Genomic DNA, 17,653 nt, shown 5'->3' with positions numbered 1-17,653 from the left:
TCCAATCCTCGCTCCGTTGCGTTTTTTATTTTATAAATTATTTTTTTCTTTTAATTTTTAAGTTTTATTGTTTAACAAATAATTATTTTTTCATTAAATTTAAACTTTCCTAAGTAATTTTTTCTTCTTTTACTTTTTTCTGTAATTTTTAGTTTTATTGATTAAAAAAAACGTTTTTTTTTAATTCCGTATCATTTTTGGAAAACTTATTGCTTAAAGATAGCAGATCTTTCAATTACTTATTCGAAATATAGAAAAGAGCTTTCAAGATAGTTAGTTACCGGAATAGAAACAACAGATGATTCTAAAAATTAAATGAAATTAAGAAAAGTTATTTTCCCTTTAAAAAAATCAAAAGAAAATTATACTAAAAAAGCAAAGAATTAAATAATATAGGTTTCTAAAAACTGAACAGAAAAAAAATAAATAAAAAGGAGGGAAAATAAAATTATCCTGCCCGAGGACTCGAACTCGGATCTCTCGAATGGCACGCCAGTGCTCTGCTCACTGAGCCAATGCGACTGTTGAAGCAGTGCGTGCAAAATGATATACATATCTACTTATAAACCGTCTTCACAAAAAGGAGAAAGTTATCAATTCGTCGGATTTTTTTTTTAATGTATGTTACCGCAAACTTTGGACCACGTTAACCGATTTCTATAATTCTTTTTTTAAACAAAAGGTATTACCTCACAGGTGGCCCATACTAATCATAACTCAAGGGCGACTTTACCTTTAGGTTTTTTAGCAAATTAAAACAAAAATTTGCTCCAGTTTTGCTGAAATGTAAATAAAAGCTCTGTGTACATTTTTAGCACGCAATTTCAAAAATGCCAAATTTTGAGTTGTGGCACTTTTGAAGACGGTGTGCGATATGTGCCGGAATATGAAATGGCAAACATTTAACTAAACCAATTTGGATGGCAGTGACATTTGACAAATTTCAAACGGCAGCGCTTTACATTCCCAAGCGCGAAATGCCTGACGCGTGGGTTACTGCTGTTAAGGCCTTAGTGTGAATTAAATGTTAATGCCAGAGTAAAATTTTTGGCAGAAGTTTTTTATGTCAGATTTTTTTTTTGATTTTCACCTTTCTCTTGCTGCGTTTTAATCTTGTTTATTTTTTATTTTTATTTTTTGTTAATAACTTTGTCTACACTGATAAGTAGTACAGCTTAACAGCAGCCTTGTACGATTTCTCTTTTAGTATTTTATCGCTAAGCAAGCAATTTGACGATCAGATATAATTGCTTGCTCGCTGACGCATGAATGACATGATGCACGGCAATGTTATTGCGGTTTTTGTTGATGGTTTTTGGTTGGTAAAGTTAAAAAGTCTTGTGAAAGTATTTTAATTTCAATCTTGAACAAATAAAAAGTGTGAAACAATTTGCGCTTATCAATATCCGTCTACTCACATTTGTTCGTGCCATATGCTGGTTTAGCCAGCATTGTAAGTATGTAAGTATTTAACTCAAAAACACTTAGATTGCTGCGCGAAAATGTCAAAATTTCAATTTTCATCTATAAAATCACCACAGCTGTTATTTACGCTGCAATTCTAGTTGTACCATTGAAATTTATTTGTTTTTGCCATCACTTGAATTCAACGCCACCACTCCGCTGCTGCAAAGTTGTCGCATAACATCGCAAAAATTCACAATTTTCACATTCAAAAATTTTACTCTATTTCTTACCTTCGACAATTTGGTTTTTGCGCGCCACATTTATCAATGCGCTGACCTTCTTTCGGTGTTACCGTTTTCTCTTCTTACCAGCCAGTGTCATTGAGTAAAAATTTTTGACGTATGTTATGCGACTTGCCAGTCATTCATAGCAAGTTTAAAAAGCTAAGCTGAAAATTTGTCGAAAGCAAAGAAAGTTACTCATACGCCACGTACACTCTTATATATCTACAATGTAGTATGTAAGTCGATTCTATATACATATATGTATGTACGTGTAACAGCAATAGTTCGTGTAGGTAAGTGGTTGCCTTCAGCTTTATGGGCGGCCGTGGCATACACGTTCGTTTATAGGCATGCATCCGAGCAATTTACATATGGGCCATTCCAGCGAAAAGTCTACCGCGTAAAATAAAATTAAAAGTCCTACATCTAACTTATTTATAGGCCGATTTGGCTGCTTTTTTATAATATATACCTGGTCTATGTAAGCAGAACATTTTGCCAAGAATGGTCTTGTTAGGTGACGCCAGGGTCGAGATATTTTGAAAAACCGTATTTATGCTCTGATTTCTTTCTCATTTTGGCATGTTTAGTTGAAACGTAGTAGGACATAGATTTGTGATGCTGGTGGCGCTGATGTCAAAATAAAAAGTACGTGCGACATGAAATGCATGTTTTCTTCCCGTTAAAAATTCTTTCAAGAACAATATTAACAAAACTTTTTCAATGGAAATTTTAGTAACGTAACGCCAGATAACGTCACGTCGGATAATTCAGCTGATCAAACATAAAGCAGAAGAGATTTCTACATTTCAAAACATGGAAATTTAACCTTAAACATTTCTAATATTTCACAAATAGTCTTGTCCAATTCGCAGAGGTTTGCAATTTTGTAATCGAAGTCAAAATCCACGTCGTTTTTTTAAGCCAGTTTGGAAATACCTATTTATGTACGTACTTAAATTAAGACGGGTAAATTCTTTTTTGACTAAACGCGTATGTCAGGAGGAATCTACGTGTAATTCTAAACAAATTTGCAGAAGAAATAATGGGTCTAAAATCAATAAATTGCGAAATAGGAAGTCTGTCATGTGCTGCAAATCGTACGATTTGAAATCGGTGAGATTTGCAAAACCTACTTTGCAGATTTCTTAACAAAACGGCAAATTTTGGCACTGAATCGATAGATATGAAGTAAATGATGTGTTTCTCGCCGTTTATATTTGAAATATTTATTACTTTCTTTAAAAATATTCAAAAATAGTTTGCAAATCGCACCGATTTCAAATCGTACGATTTGCAGCACATGCCCGATATAGTGAGCACTTCTTTACGACACAATCGAAAAATGCTAAGAAACCTTTTTCGCAATTTGACAAACACCAAGCCGCAAACACCAAAACACACACAGTTTCTTCAAAAATTTTCTTAGAATTACACGTAGAATCCTCCTTTGATATACGCGCATAGTAAAAAAAATCGACCCGCCCTAATGTACATATGTAAGTTTTGATATATTTGCGAATGATAAAGTTAATGTTCTTTTGTTGTCACTTAGCTCTGGCATTGGCGCCAGCAGCAGTACAACATCAACGAAAGTGATTTATTTATTTGCGGGTGAAACGTGAAACGCATGAATAAGTAAATAATTTGAAAACTCTTTGCAATGACGGCCTTTTACTGAAATTATGATGGATGCGCGCTTAAACGTCTATCTGCTTGCATTCGAAATGCGAAAGACACTCTCGCACACTCACACTCGCCGCTTGTTTACGTTGACCAGCCCCTTTCAGTAACGCCACAACCGAAATTGCTTAATCGTGAAATCAAACGGCTTAAAAAAGTGTTTTTCTACAATTTCCAGCGTTCTGGTTTAGTTTACCTCCGCATTACTTATATTTACTGATTAACTAAGTGAGAGGGGAGACCACGACGTTTGCATGTATTTATAAAAAAAAAAAATATTCGAACAAACAATGGCGGGGTAGGCACTGTGGGCAACCATCTCGTACCACCTCTGAATGGTTGTAAGGCACGCAGAGCCCGCAGAAACCTCCGAAAGCATTGTCCGGAGAATGCAGACTAGGCCAAGCATATTTTGAAGTGGCATTAAATTATAACTTAAGAAAGTTTTATTATATGACAATTGCGAAGTTTGAGAAGAAATTTCATAAGTGTCATAATTGAAATTTTCGCACATGCAGCAGTGCATTGCAAGCATTTAGGCGCTTGGTGTCAGCAGTCGCGCCTTAACATTCACCGTCAACCGAAAAGTTTGAGCGTCTTCGAATAGAGTTATTCTTTTTGCGGCACATTATATTGAGTTCTCTTATTTCTTAGTGGAATGTTTTAAATTTGCGTTTTTACGGAGTATTCAACAATTTTTATTGAGCTCGAGGCCGTTTTTTAATGAAAATTTATTGTGGAAAAGCAACAATAATTTGAAAAAATGGTAGAAGTGATAGCTTGGTGTTCTACCATTTCTGCTCACACATTTCTAGGTGGGTGAGACCGAGAACCTGATCTCATTTCGAAATAAGGGCCACCCTAATGTACATATGTATGTATGAATGCACATATATATATTTCAACCCATAAAAATATGCAACAGTTGTACGAGTATTGCACTGTGGTACTTCCGCACAATTAAGTATACATAGTAGTATGCGCTTTGTAACGAAAAGCAAGACTTTTCCCCATGTGCTTGCATGCAAGTCGATCTTTTTATATATGTAGGTATGCACATACATACATGCCTGCATTCTTATATATATACCCACGTACATTTATATGTAAAGAGTCGTTTAAATACCATAGCCAAGGGGAAGGGGAGGCGACTTCTGTATCCCCTTTACTGTCGCTGCGCGATGAATGAAAAAATTCGCTAAAATGGAAAATGGTAAGCGAGACTGTTTGGCTATAGCGTACGTATGCGCGGAAATTGCTATTTATTCTCTACAAATATATACATATGCACTTACCCTGTAGGGAACTATTTTAACTATCACACGGTGATGCCGCGAGAAAATTCAGTTTGTTTTCTGCTAACTAAAAACTGGTTATTTAACAGTTGACTATTGAGCCCTCTAAAGGTGTGCCATTTACAAATTCTTGTGATCAACTAATTATTTAAAGTGACATTTTCACCAGTTTTGTCTATTTTTCTTTTGTTTATTTATTGTTTGTAATATATTTATAAAAGTCTTAATGAAATTTTTCACTTGAATTCACCAACATGCACTGGGTAACTGTGATCTTAAAATCTGAGCGAGTGTCTTTAAAAAAAAAAAATGCCAAACAGACTCAAATGATCGCAAAACTTGTGAAATTTGTGTGTGCAAAAAAATATTTCATTTGGGAAGAAAAATATTTGGTGAAATTTTTCACTTGAATTCACCAGTATGCACTTCGTGGCTGCGATCACGAAATCTGATGAGGTGTATTGAAAAAAATGTCCAAAATTTGTCCCGAATAGACTGAAATTATCGTAAGTTTTGTGAAATTCGTGTGGACAAAATATATTTCATCTGCGGAGAAAAAAAATTGAACTGTCTTGAAAAAAGAAAGAGTTTGTCGCGCATAGATTCAATTGATCGTAAATTTTGTAAAATTCATGTGGGCAAAAAAATATTTCCTTTGGTGAGGAAACATTTTTTTTTTTAATTTTCACATGTGAAATTCGTGTGGGCCAAACAAATATTTCCTAATATAATTTGGGGGAAAAAAATTTTAGTGAAAATTTTCACTTGAATTCGCCAATATGCACTGAACTGGATCATGAAAACTGTTGAAAAAAAATCTACAAAATCTGTCCTGAAAATAACTGTTAAATATTCGGATCTTTATTTTTGGATCTTTGAAAAAACGTTATTTTATATTTAAATTTTTTTCTTGGTGAAGAATAATAGTTGGATTTGTTTTTTTTTCTTTTGGTCAAACTTAATGTGATTATTATTTCTTCGAGCAAAAATAATCGTTATTCTGTATTTTTTCTATTAAATGATAAAATGTGAAAAGGACATTTTCGATCCCCAATACTCAGCTTGTGTTCTCTTTGTATACTTGCAACAAAGTTGAGTGATAGTTATTGTACATTGTATATGTTATTTAAGCGACGGCCGTGCATCCGTCTTTGCCAACCAACCAACCAACCAAACAGCCAAGGAGTCGAGTCGCTAGCTTTTGCCATTAGTCTTGCGTGTGACCCACAAACATACAAGCACCCAAAGTGGCGTGTGAATAGTAAGTACATGCGATGTACGCCACGTATGTGTATATATGCATGTATTTGCTGTAGCCTCGCTTTTCTGTGACTTTCCCTGCCGAACATTTTGCGAAGAATCTCTAAAGAGAATATTCTGGAATTAGTCCCAATCTCGTACAATTGGGCATTAATTAAATTAGTCGCAATTAGTCTCATACGGGTATTATTGGAGGTCAATTAGTCGCCTTCTCATCTCTAGCGGGTACAAGTAACGATTTCTTTCTATATGTTTGGAAGGAGTATTCGCTTAGCAAACCTGAAAAGCCCGGTTCGAAAAGTAGGCGGCGCAACAATTTTTGTTTCTTATTTTTTTTTAAGGACGTGTGCTACAAAAGCTCTTAGCTTATACCACATACAGATATCAAAAGTGGCATTAGTTGCATGTGCCTTTGCGATTGCTCTCGGATTCGTCCCAGATTAGTTGAATTTTTTGCAGGGTTTGCTTCAGAATAATTGCATTTGCATGCAATGTAGGCATGTGTGTGTGTATATATGTGTACGTATGCATCGGCGTAGCCAGAATGAAATTTAAGGGGGGCTCGACCCTATTAAGCTGGCATTTCAGGGTACTATTTTATATATATATAAGGAAAATTTGAAAGTTAGGGGGGGCTCGAGCACCCCCCTGCCCCTACCTGGCTACGCCCATGTATGTATGTGCCTGTCGCGTTCGCTTGTCCTTGACATTAGTAACTCATGCTTGCTTTGTGTATCGTATGCAGCACATTAAACACTTTCTTTTACTGCTGCATTTTGCCATGTTTCCTTTTCTTTTGCAGGGTATAGGCGAATGTGTGCGCCTGTACATTTGTGGTTGAGTTGCCTCAGCTGGTCGTTTCAGGTCGTTTTGAGGCATTCTCAAGTGTTATATTGCAACAGTGCACATATGTAAATATGTATGTATGTACACATGTATAAAATGCGCGATTTCGCCTGTGTGCTGCCTTTTTATGAAGCTCGCTCCCAACACATCTACATACATAAATTAATAAGTTAATTTCCTTGCTTTTGATAAATGCTTTAAGTATTGTTGTTGTCGGCTTGTGTGCTTTTGTGCATGGTGCTATAATAAAAATTTTAATTGCGCATAAAAGTGGCTTTTAAAGTCCATGAAGTACAAAAAGTTGTGAAGGACTCTTTAACGAACTAGTGCCAACGCGCATACATACATTTTCCTTCGTTACGATTTTATTTTAGCAGTTCACTTTATGTAGTAGTTTCGCTTACAGTTTAAGCATAGCAATTAGCTGTTGATGAGGAAGCGCCTTTGTCACGTTGTCGCTACTTTGCTTGTGTTTACTTGCTTCTAATCCTTCATAAATCAATAATTTTTCAACATCAACACTTTAATTGCTTGCTGAGCTGCTACTGCTACTGCCCGCAAAAGCCTGCAACGGATTTACTTGCGCATTATTTTTCACATAAATTTGTTTGAATCTTTTGATGTTAGTTTTTAACTTTTATTTACTACAGAAATACTTTTCCATCATCACAATCTGCTACCTTTGTTATCCGCCTTCCCAGCTGCGCAAAGCTTTAACTTTTCAATTCAGTGAAGCATACTTAAATGGTTGGCGATTTTAAGAGATTTCGCAGTCAATATGCATTAACTCTCTTCGTGTTTTTTAGCTTAAAAAATATTCTGTTCATACGTATGCACTACATAAGTCTTTCCTGTTGATACACATTTGAATGTATGTACAGTAGGGTTGTCCAAAAACAGTAAATTCGGAATTGTAATGCTCTCATCCCCTGGGACTGTTCAATATCGAAAAAAGTACTGCTCTATTTTTTATTTTGAAATTAAAAAATATTTACGAGGTCGCTTAAAGCGTTCAAAGTTTCCCATGTATTTTTATATGGAGAAAACAACTTTTTCTACGATTGCGTAAAAAAATTATTTTAAAAAATTAATGCAATGTAGAATGTATATCTATCAAATTCTGCAGAAGTAAAGTAGATACAATTTTTTTTTTCATAAGGACGAGTAGGTATTGAAAGTGTCCTTTTAAAATTTTATACTTGAATATCCTAGAAACTTTGCAATGCTTAGTTTTAGAAAAAAAAAACATATGTTAAAGACTAATATACATTCCACCACATCCTCGAATTTCATCCATCTTACTTTATTAGCTATATTAGCATACCTATTCGTCCTTGTGAACCAAAAAAATTCTTTTAAATTCACAGAATTTTTCTTGCACTGTTACCCATGTTGTTATTCTACATTGTACATTGGCCAGAATTTATTTGTTTTTATTTTGGCATAAATTCTAAAACGAAGTTTATCATTTTCAAACTCGGTACATATGTTATTCATGCTAGTAGCAAGTTATGGTAAAATTTTTGGGCCGATCAAATAATCCGTACGCCCTGCCTGCCTCCCCCTACACACCATTTACATACATATATCGTTGCATTTTCGTATGACACTTTTATTGTGACACATATCTCAATTAAATAATTGCCACAATTCTAGTTTAATTTGATTTATTAAACATGTGGCAACCCTACTAAATGCAGTTCTGAATTAAAGCCCTTCAAACTCATTTCGATTGGTGCCCATCTTTAAATAATTCATGTAACGTATTAAGTAATTTGCCGTTAACATATTAAAAAGGTGGCAACCTTCTTCAAATACCTCAAAGTCTAAATATTAAAATTAATGATTTTCTACCATTCTTGCGTTTGACACCCATATTTTAATATTTCATATAACTTGTGCATGATTTAATTTATTTCTACCTTTCAAACAGGTGGTAACCCTTTCAAAAAAATAAAAATTTATTGCACTTTTATAGATCAAGCCTATGCTACCTAATTTTTTGAGATTGCATGAACTGTGCAAATTTGAGGTTAGTAATTTTTATATAGGTGGCAAGCCCACTCAAAAAAATAAAAAATAAAATCTTTTTGCACATCCGGAGACCATATCCTTTCACTTGGTATCTTATTATTAGCCCAACTAAAGGTGGAGATCTTATAATTTTTAAAAAGGTGGCAACCCTTCTCAAAAAATAATACATTATTGGACGCCTTCATTTGACACCTCGGTTTTTGTAATCCAACGAACGGTGCGGATCTTATAATTTTTTACCAAAGATAATACCTCTGTTAAAAATATATTAACGAATCTGTTCAGAAGTTTTCGAGATTACGACGTCGTCAAAAAATCTCGACTTTGCTTATGTACTTGGCTAAAAATGTTAAATTTTGGAAAAATGAGTTAAAACTGTTTTTGCTCAAATAAAATGTGTATTATTATTAAGCGTTTTTTATCATTTACCAGCTTGCTAGTTCTACTCCACGGAATACAAAAATATGCATTGTTTAGTATTTTTCTTTAAATACGTACTACAAACACACTAAATAACAACAAACAAACACACACACACACGATATGCACATTAATTAATTTTTATTAGACATACCTAAGCCTTTATTTACCATATCTAATTTTGTTTATTTATATTAACACAAGCCCATCATAAGATACTATTAATTTTGCACCGATTCCGCCTTTCCGAACTTTTACCGGTTTTTTGTTTTGGAAATTTCCCTTTCTTTTTTTCTTCTTGCTTTGTTTGTCTAAGAAATAAAAAGTTAAAAACATGCATACTTGGTCAAAATGTATTCAACAAAGTGTGTTGGAATTTGACATTGCTCTCAGAAGAACCATCCTATAAAGTCAAATTGAAAAAAATGTGTGTGAATTTTTAATCGATTGTTTATATTTTTTGGCATAATAGTACCTTAAAAGAGAGCCTACCTTGTTTAATACACCTTGTACTTGGTACCAGGATACAAATATTTAAAGGTAAAATCGCTCACTCAATTTGTCCTCTGAGTTCCTGGTGAAGAAGTTAGCCATCCGCGCCTGCGCGGACATTATTGTTAGAAAGTTGTAATTTTAAGAATATATTTGTTGAATTTTCCAAAATTTTTTATAAAGTCTGAAACCGGTATTGATATGTTGATATTGGGTAAAGCTTGGACGATATTTTTATAGAAAAATAACAAACAAAATTTAGCTCGAAAAATATTACGAATATTAAAAAAAAAATCAACACGTGGTCATTTGTTTGAGTCACTGTATCTAGACAGCCAAGTTGTCATCCAACCCACTAGCTATAAGTTGTTCAAATCCAAGGCTCAGTGCTTTCATGAAATTAATATTTCTGGGTGCCTAAAAATATGCTTGTCACCTGAGGAAATGGTCAGCCTCATACAGGCAATTCCATGTGGCACCATGTAAATTGACCTGAAAGTCTCTTAAAATTTCCGAAATGTCGCCCATTTAAGGTTTATTTGGCAACTTCGCGAACGCCACGTTCTTCATTTTGTTTGAGATTGCCGACCTAGACTGAATTAGCATACTAGTAGTATGAGTTTTAAGTTTCGGATTATCAAAAAAAAAATTATAAATAAGAATTATATTCAAAAATATTTACCCGTAAATATGGAAGGCCCTAATAAATGTAAAAAATCTACTTCTGCACATACATATGTATGTACCTCACATGAATTCGAAATATGTTGTTCGTGCACATGTTCTTGTTTTATACATACATATGTACTTCCGGCGTGCAATACAACTTCAACAAGATTTCTTTTTCTTTACATTCCCCCCATTGCGGTTGAAGTGTCTCAATTGAATTGAAACCCTGTCTTTACATATAAGTACATTTTTTGTGAATCTGCTGTTACCGGTGGCGTATGAGTAACATTTTACATGTGTATACACCAGGGATGTTGCGAATATTTGATTCAAATGATACGAATGTTTTCCGAATGCGAATGTGTACATGATCTAATATTTTTGAAATGGCTCTAAATCTCTCTAACCAGGGAGCGGACAAGAACCGGTGTTGAGACAGTTTCTGAACGGAACGATAGCGCCCTGATTTTCTTAGAATTTTGAACGAAAAACTACGCCAGCTGGATGTGAATTCAAGTATACATGTATGCATATTAAAATTCCTATTGTGGATATAAACTTAGATTATGTAAATCAATTTGCGAAATATGATAGGGCGTATGACGAGATCTTGATTAATTGCTTTTGAGCTACTTTATGCATGAACTAACTAAAGTACAATTGGCGAATAAAGTGGCACAAGTCGTAATATAATATATTTTAGACAGTGGCGGCAACAATCGGCTTTTGGCTTTAGGCGCTATCCGGTTAAGAAGTAGGGATGGGCACCGTTTTCAAAAAATCGGTTTTTTGATTAATCACGGTTTTTCATTCAGGTTTTAAACCTTTTAAAAAAACTGGATTAAAAACCTGATCTTTTCGGTTTACCGAAAAAAAACCGAATTATAAAAACACTGAAAAAATCAAAAAAAAAGTCGATATCGAATTAATCTTAATTTTCACTTCGCCTATATGTATATTTTCTTCTTTAAAATTTACTTACTGCTGTGCAACGCAAATCAATTAAAACAATATTTTTGCTTTATTTTGTATAACAACTTCATTTCCAAAAAATAAGAAATATAATAAAGCGTTTGGCATATTTAAGCAAAAACAAACTTCATTTAACAAACAAAAACTTTTTGTAATAAAAACATAATCCCAATTTCACCAACACGCCGCAAAATTTACAAATTGCTTCTTTGCTAGCGTTTTCTGTGAAATGTAACCACAAAGAACTTCTCTTATTTGTAGGCGCCATACTTGTAATAGTTTTGAATGGCGTTTTGTTCTCAGTGAACAGTAAACTACAATATTCACAATCGACTTCACAATCGATTATGCTTAGCTACCAGATCAGCAAAAAATTGAGTAGTTAATTTCGAGTTTTTGGTACGCCGTAAAATTTTATTCTCATCTCGAAGATTTACAAAATAATTATCCATCGCTGGGAAACGTAAAAACCGAATTTTCGGTTTTCGGTTTTAGAGAAAAAAAACGATTAACACCTAAATTAAAAAAAAGACTGAAAAAGATCATTAACCAAATTCAAAAAAACCGGTTTTCGGAAAAACCGATCTTATTTGAACATCCCTATTAAGTAGTGTATGAAGCAACATTGATGGTATACACATACTTACATATATACTAGAGTGATTCAAATAAACTAACCTTACGAATTTATGGCCTTAAAGGACCTATCTACTGCGAAGAAAATTCTCCCATTAAAAAAAAAAACATTATGCCTATTTAAAATTTCCATGTAAATAATATGAACAAATTGTTTTTTTTTTTCATTAAAAATGCCGTAACTATTTGAGATAAAGAAAAAATTGTTCTAGGCATATTCTTGTAGGGCACTAAATTCGCTAGAAAATTACTCTGGTGTTAATTTTCTAGACCTGAAAATGTATATACTTACGGGGATATGAAAGTCGAAAAAGCAGAAGTATGTAGTTTTAGGGCTTTAGTATGGCAAATTTTCATGCTAAATGAAAAACCTTACTCTAAAATGATACAAAGAAGAAGAGAGAGTTTTTAACCATTTATTTATTTTTTATTGCATTTTTAAACATCAATATTCTTTTTAGTTATTAATAAAATTCAGTAGTTTGCATTTAGGGTAATGCTGGCGATGTAATAGAACTACTTGCAAAAGAAATTGCTTTTGTTCTTCGGCTTTCGTTATAGTTCGATTATCATTTTGTATCAATATCGTTAACATATTTAATACTCTTAATCGTCTCTAAGACAGGCAAATTTAGAGAATGTAATGCCCTACAAGAATATGGCCTCAAACGATTATAAAGTTTTTAAAGAAAAAAAAAAAAAAATAATAAATTGTTTCATGTTGTTTACGTGGAAAATTTCAAATGCCCGCCGACACCTTTTACAATTGGAATACAATTTCGTTAGACTAGTTTATTTGCATCATCCCAATATATACATACATATCTATGTTTAAGTACATATGCACATACGCAAAATTTGTACACGCATCGCATATATTATTTGGTTCGCTGAATGCTCGGAAGTTGTTTTAAACTAAATTTTTTATGCACTGCTGCTGACTTCAGCTGTCTTTACAATCTTTCATTTCATATTTTTCTCAAGGGTTTTTCACAATTTGTTAAAACGTATGTGGAGCATGTTTAAGCTGTGTTTGTTTGCTATCCGATATATGTACATATAGATCCATAGCTATGGTCAGAAATGTGAACAAACCACATATAAGAAAAAACAACAAGGAGAAAGTTTACATATGAGAAAAGACAACAACATATAAAAGTTCTACATATAAGCAAAAACAATAACAGATAAAATAATTTCTTTTCCGGTTCCTTCACTATTAGCTAGGGATGATTTATGATATACTATGTATTACAACTTGAATATCAGGTTACAATTTGGATTTGAGGTTTAAGGAAGTTTCATGGAAAATGTTTTTGAAGAGGGTTGCCACATGAATCAAAGTTTTAATTCCATTACGTTTATAAGATAAACAACATATTATTACAAATAAATATGGGCATCAAACGAAAACGGCTTACGATGTGATTTCGAAAATTTTTTTGAACAGTGTTGCCATATGTTTGAAATTTTTTTTCTATTAAATTGATAAGGTAATGAAGTGTTGCCATAAGGGTGTCAAAATAACGTGGTTTAAGGAAGCTTAATCTGGAAAATATTTTTAAAAATTATAGCCACCTAGTTTTTGTATCAAATGAAAGATATTTCAGAAACCTGCAATCATTTTTCATTTGCTAATCTAAAAGGTTAAGATTAAAATTTTAAAATTAAATAAAATATTACAAGATGGGTACGATACGAAAAGTTTTTGAAAAAGCTTTAGTAGAATGAAAATAAAATTTACAAGCTCTTTGATCCAGAAACACAGAACTGCCCATTGAGATTTGTTATTATCCATTACATTTTTGATTGACTGTGCTATACAAGACTGCCAATTGTTCTGTCCGGTGGTGTAAAATTTATTATCTACATTTCTCAAACCTGTTTCGTCTTTTCGTAAAAAAAAAAGTTTTAGATTAACAAAATACTCGGTTAGAGAAAATCATAAAAGTTCTCTGATTTTCATATATCCATTTTATTAGGCTGAGCAAATCAGTCATCTTACAGTTACCTAAGCGAAAACACTATCAGCTGATTGCCAAAAAATGCCTACAGCTGAGATCACTTGTTTTTTTTTGGTACTTCCTCGTATCTTTTGCAATTTCTTTCATTTATATTACAATTTGTTCAAAATACACTAACACACTGAACCAAAAACACCAATACACTAACCAAATACACACCTACTGCCTGCCAGAAAAAACGGTAAACAGAAGTGTAACGTTACTTATGGAACTGTAGGATGAAAGCAGTTTTTGATTTTGAATTTTCTATTTCATTTTTCAGCTTCATGACGTTGCTTGAGACAAGATATCAAAATATTCAAATAAAAACGAGTTCTACAACTATTTTGTTTTTATTTTTTATTATTATTTTGTTTTTTTTTTTTTGAAATAAAATTGAGCAAATATTTTTGCTGCTTTTCATTGATGGCAAGTTTTGTGGTATGGTGGTTGTGGACATCAGCTGTTTTGCTTTGTTGCGCCTTGCTTCGCTCAGTGCCGCTGGGCTTTCTATGTGAACCCAACCGTAGGAGTCGACACCAATTCGAATCGCTGCAAGTTAAGTTTTTAGAAACAGCTTTTTGGAGAGCGAAGTGGAGAGTTAGAAATGCGATGATATAATGATGGTTATATATCCATTTTGACTCGGTTAAAGGATGAGCTTTGAAACATTTTGTAATCAATAATGCAACAGCCTTACAACGGTAATCATTCAGAAGCTGAATATAGTCCTGAATTTTACTTTTAATGCTGTGCGAAAATTCAGGTGAGATATATTGGAGAACAGCCTCTAAGAAATACAGACTTACTTTACCCACTGTTATTGGCCAGCCCTTGTAAAATATCACGTTCAGTTCCGTATGTTTTGACCTTCCTTGTACATACTTATTTGTCAATATCTTTATCGATGTATTTGCGTATATAAATATGCTCGCATGTTGTGTGTACTACATACATACTAACCCCAAGTTACGCATTAGCAACACCATTACGTATACGCAGCGTGTGACCGGCCCAGCACTAAATAGTGGGCGGCATGCGATATTATTGTCGAGACAAGCGTACGCCACTATCCGATAAGTGAGACCACTGTGTTGTGGCAAACAATAAATATGTAATAACGTAATAGCAATATTTATTAGCGGTAAACGCCAGCTACTTGCGCGCACACACAAAACCACACGCAATTATACGCCCAGCACGAATACGCGGCTGCGGGTGCATATGCTGTTGTTGTATGAGCTAACTGATTATCGTTGGAACGTGCACATTTGCATGGCGTGGAGAAAAAAATGTGAAAGAAAATGGCAAAAGGGAGAACGCTTACATATTTGCTTGCCTACTTGTTGTTTTTTACTATTTTATCACCGTTAAATGTATGTACATATGTATGCACTACTTATATATATGTGCGCTACATGCCAACAAATGCCAGAGCAAATTACAAATAAAAGGCATGCAAAACAACAACAACAGAAGTGAAAGCAACAAAAACCAAAACCTAAACAAATAAGCAAACAAATCGAAATTGATATTGTCTAACCGAGGCTGCTGCTGCTGCAGGGAAATACTTTTAACCTCACATGTGTGTGTTAATTTTGTTTAACATTCTTTGGTTGTAGTTATTATTACTCGCATGCCGTGAGCGTTGTGGCGTGTGGTTATCTGACGTTTATTGGCTGGCTTAATGAATTCATAAAAATAAAGTAAAAAACATCTAAATAAGTGTAATGTAATTTTCGCAGCAGAAAAAAGGATATTGTTAGGCAGCTAACTGATGGCTATCACCGCACATTTCGTGCGTGAATGAACGAATTGTTGGATGTAGCGGCAAAAGCATTTTGTTGGCATGTATGTACATATGTACAGTGACTCGAAAATCTTGTTTCGAACAAATTTTTTTTTGTTATTTAGAAAAAAAGTACCTTCCGAGACTTAAGCAAAATCATATAAATCACAGTTTCAGACTTAGTAAAAAATTTAGAAAATTCAACAAATTTTCATCAAAATTTCAACTTTTTAATAAGGGTATTTTTCTCTAATGAAGTGCAAGTTTCAAACCGCTAAAAATCCCGCTATTTTCGGATTTTTTTTTTTTTGGTAACGGATTTTTTTTTCATAATACATAATAAAGAATTTCAATCAAGACCGTTAGCAAACACATTTCTAAAAGTCAGCGCCAGTTTTTGTAAGTTGCACTTATTATATAAAAAACAAAAACGCAAACGCAGTCTCAAAAAAAAAAAAATTCTCACAAATCAACGAAATTTTTTAGCCGGTTGAAAATTGAACTTAATTACACTAAAATTGTATGGGCTATAAAGCTGCATACCCAAAAATCTTCCAAAGATTCAGATAAAAAAGTTGAAATTTGGATAAAAATTTGTTGAATTTTCCTAATTTTTTTTTAAACTTCGAACCTGTGATTTATCTGATTTTGGTTAAATCTTGAACGGTATTTTTATACAATAATAACAAAAAAACAAAAACAATTTAGCCCTAAAAACATGACGAATATTTAACAGAAATCAAATTGTAGTCGTTTGTTTAAGTCACTGTATGTATATGTAAAGTAGCTGATACTTCAATCACGCACTTTGATTGTTACTTGATATACAATTTTCCGGTAATGTATATGCCCTTGAACTCCACATTAGCCACCCTCATCAATGTTGACATACCAGTGACCCCTTTTCAACAGCTTACTTTTGGATTTGCTCTAATCTCTTCTACTGAATTCGGTTGGTTAATATAAGCACTTACCCATATGCAATACAAGCGAAAATCTGCCGATATATTTTTAACTTTTGTCATTTTAGCTGAAAAAAGGTTAAATGTTATGAAAATTTGTATGATATATTTCTCATTTAACCTTTATTGGCAGGCAAACTAATCAGTCATCTAAACCTATACAAACACACATACATATGTATGCTAATAGTAATAACTAAGTTTGACATGATATTTATGGGGCATATTCATAATTAAAATAAAGTGGACTCTAAAATTAATGACAGCTTTTTGACATAAGTGTCAATGAAATGTATGTCAAACAAGCTGCAACTATATAACTTAGTTTCGACTATAAATATGACCCTATATCCCTAATTGTATCTGTTATACATATGTTTATTTTAATGAAATTTATATTCGATTTCTAAATTTTCTATTGCCCTCTTATGTATTAGTATGTAGCTTATATTAGCTGCACATTTTGATTGACAATAAGAAGTGAAATAATTCATTATTCTTTCTTTTTAATTTCAGCAAATCAAACGTTGGTTTGATTTTGTCAAAACTCATCACTGTTTACTTCTTTAAACGGTATGTATTAATAAACTTTATTATATTATTAGATAAAATTTAAAGACACAAACATAACTTGATTATTTGTTATTATTTCGTTCTTCAAAGGTATTTATTGACACTTTTAAATGACCCTTACTAAAGGTATAAGGAAGAACTGGCGAACTCGCATGGCATTAAAAGGTCTAAAATTTGGATTTCAAAAACCTGGAAAGTATTCCAAATATTAGTCAGGATATAACCGATGCGAGTGCCATATTTCATTTTCATAAAACACGAACTCTTAACCACTTGCATCTTGCACTTTATTCTAATTTAATGATCTATAAAACTGCATACCCAAAAA

At 33.2% G+C, this 17,653-nt stretch overlaps 1 long non-coding RNA gene across 3 annotated transcripts in view; it reads left to right on the top strand.

Annotated features, from left to right (window-relative positions):
* Positions 1-17,325, top strand: part of LOC108365862 (uncharacterized) — a 67,159-nt gene extending 49,834 nt beyond the window's left edge. For all 3 annotated transcript variants that reach the window (XR_001848018.1, XR_001848019.1, XR_001848017.1), the window contains exon 3: positions 17,269-17,325. This is a non-coding gene — a long non-coding RNA (uncharacterized LOC108365862). The remainder of the gene's footprint in view (positions 1-17,268) is intronic.
* The last annotated feature ends 328 nt before the right edge of the window (positions 17,326-17,653 follow it).

This window comes from Rhagoletis zephyria, unplaced genomic scaffold (assembly GCF_001687245.7).
Source record: "Rhagoletis zephyria isolate East Lansing unplaced genomic scaffold, Rhagoletis_zephyria_1.1 Rzeph_scaffold_02028, whole genome shotgun sequence".
In the NCBI taxonomy this organism is placed as follows: domain Eukaryota; kingdom Metazoa; phylum Arthropoda; class Insecta; order Diptera; family Tephritidae; genus Rhagoletis; species Rhagoletis zephyria.
The sequence above is the reverse complement of the archived record's forward strand: the minus strand, read 5'-3'. Positions and strand labels throughout refer to the sequence as shown.